Source organism: Macrobrachium nipponense, chromosome 11 (assembly GCF_015104395.2).
Source record: "Macrobrachium nipponense isolate FS-2020 chromosome 11, ASM1510439v2, whole genome shotgun sequence".
Classification (NCBI taxonomy): Eukaryota; Metazoa; Arthropoda; class Malacostraca; order Decapoda; family Palaemonidae; genus Macrobrachium; species Macrobrachium nipponense.
In genome coordinates this window covers 62,685,492-62,687,991 of record NC_061087.1, presented here as the reverse complement: position 1 = coordinate 62,687,991, position 2,500 = coordinate 62,685,492, and the positions used below count along the sequence as shown (strand labels likewise).

The 2,500-nt window shown below is 39.8% G+C and overlaps 1 protein-coding gene across 2 annotated transcripts in view; it reads left to right on the top strand.

The window, feature by feature from the left end:
* Window positions 1-2,500, top strand: part of LOC135206258 (uncharacterized) — a 212,169-nt gene that overhangs the window by 201,015 nt on the left and 8,654 nt on the right. The window lies entirely within an intron of this gene.

Here is a 2,500-nt window from a genome sequence, read left to right as displayed (position 1 = left end):
ATCAGGGAGAGAAACCCAGAAGGCGAGAGTATAGTAGACTTTGCCATGTCTTTTGATGTGGCAATAGTGAACACATTCTTCAAAAAGAAGAGGGACACTTGATAATATACAGGAGTGGCAGTAGATGCACACAAATAGATTACCTTCTTTACAATATTAGGCTCCTTTGTTTGGATTTGAAGATGGAAAGAGAAAGGAAAACAAAAATGAATGGGGTAAAGAAAATCAAGTGGTATAAATTGTCAGGGAGGGATAATGATAAGAAGAGAGAGTTTAAAAGAGTGCTGGGAGAGGTTGATCTGGGAATTGAAGATGTGGAATAATGGTGGAGGCATAATGCCTCAGTGATTAGAATACATGGGAAGTAGATACTAGGGGAAACATCTGGAATAGTATGGGAGAAAAAGGAGAGCTGGTGGTGGGGGACCAGAGGTGGGTGAAGTGGTGAAAGATAAAAGGGAGGCAAAGAAGAGATTAGAAGAGTCACAGCTGGAGGAGGACAGAAAAAGTTTAAGAGAAAGAAACAAAAGAAGTAAAACACGTAGTAGCTCAAGCTAAGGCAAGAGCATATGAAGAGGTTTTAATGAACTGGAAACCAAGGAAGGGTTGAGTAAGATGCTCAAACTGTCAAAAGTATGAAATGAAAGAACGAAGGACGTCACCCATATTAAGCAAATGAAAGATAGGAATGGTACAGTCATGCAAAAGAAAAAAGACACCCTGAAAAGATGGAAAGAGTAGTTCGAGCATCTGCTAAATAAAGAAAATGAAAGACTTGTAAAGAGGATGGACAAGTAAGCATGGAAATGGCGATGGGGATACAAATCTTAAAAGAATGAGGAATGGGAAGCTAACAGGACCTAACTTAATCCCAGTCGAAGTTTGGAAAGCCTTAGGAGAGGAAGGGATAGACATCTTGTATGATCTGATGGTAAAAATATTTGAACAGGAAAAGATACCAGAAGAATGACGAGAAAGCATATTGATACCTATATTTAAAGGTAAAAGTGATGTCTAGGAATTCAGTAATTATAGAGGCATCAAACTAATGGATTTATGGAGGGAAGCGACACAATGGATGGAATATTTTGCAAAAGGCTGCTAATGGAGAAATTCAGAGAAAAGCAACGAGACCCTCTCATCTGGTATTAATAGACCTTGAAAAGGCCTATGCCGGAGTGCCAAGGCAAGAAATATGGAGATGTTTGAGGAAGAAGATAGTGCCGGAAAGGTATGTCAAAATTATTCAGGAGATGTGCAGGAATGTGTATACTAGAGTGAGAAGCAGTGTTGGAGAGACAGATGGATTTCAGATAGGAGTTGGATTACACCAGTGGTCGGCACTTAGCTCATTCATCTTCAACATTGTGATGGACGTAATGACCAAGGATGTTAGAGAAGCAGTGCCATGGTGCATATCATATGCAGACGACATTGTGTTGTGTTCAGAGGGGAGGGAGGAATTGGAGGGGAGGTTTGAGAGGTGGAGAGCAACACTTGAGGTGAGGAGAATGAGATTAAGCAGACAAAAAACCGAATATAGGTGTTCCAGTATTACCGAGGATGGTGGAAAAAGCATAAGATTGGGTGGGGAAGAAATAAAGAGAGTACAGAAGTTCAAGTAGTTGGGGTCCATATTAGAGGATAATGGAAGCATGGACCAAAAGGTGAGATATCGAATTCAGGTAGGACGGAACAACTGGAGGTCTGCATCAGGGGTCCTTTGTGACAAGAAGGTCCCTCTGAAATTGAAGGGAAAGTTTCATAAGACGGTGGTCAAACCGCAATGTCGTATGGAACAGAAACAGCAAGTATGAGGAAAACACAGGATAAGAATATGGATGTAGTAGAAATGAAAATGTTGAGATGAATGTCGGGAGTAACAAGGGAAGATAGGATTAGAAATGACTATATAACAGGATCGACAAAGGTATTTGAAATATCGAAGAAAATACAGGAAGGAAGGCTTCGATGGTATGGACACCTGTTACGAAGAGAGGAACATCATGTTGGAAGACATACGGTGGAAATGGAAGTGTGGGGTAGACGGAAGAAGGGAAGACCAAGAAAGAGATGGCGTGATTGTGTAGCGGAAGAAATGTTATGGAAAGGAATTAACGAGAACGATGCACAGGACAGAAATCGATGAAGACGACTCATTCATAACGACGACCCCATATAAAAATGCGTTTATGCTGTGAAGAAGGAGAACAGGTTTCTTTTGAAATTAAAGGGTCAAGTTTTAACATGTCTTGACTGATATTCTTATTATGTCGATAAGTCAAATTTTGTAAAGCTCGATTCAGTGATATTCCTTTCCAGTGAATTATTAGAATACATCATCTTTTTTGGCCCTTACCACTTAATGTTAAAAATTCCGCTCTTCACCTGTGCATATCTTACACATACTTTATGTTGTTCGATTTTCTCTTCTAGAATCCATATCACAATGATATCATTTATAACCTCTATTCATATTTTATATAACCAGGTAGCGTGC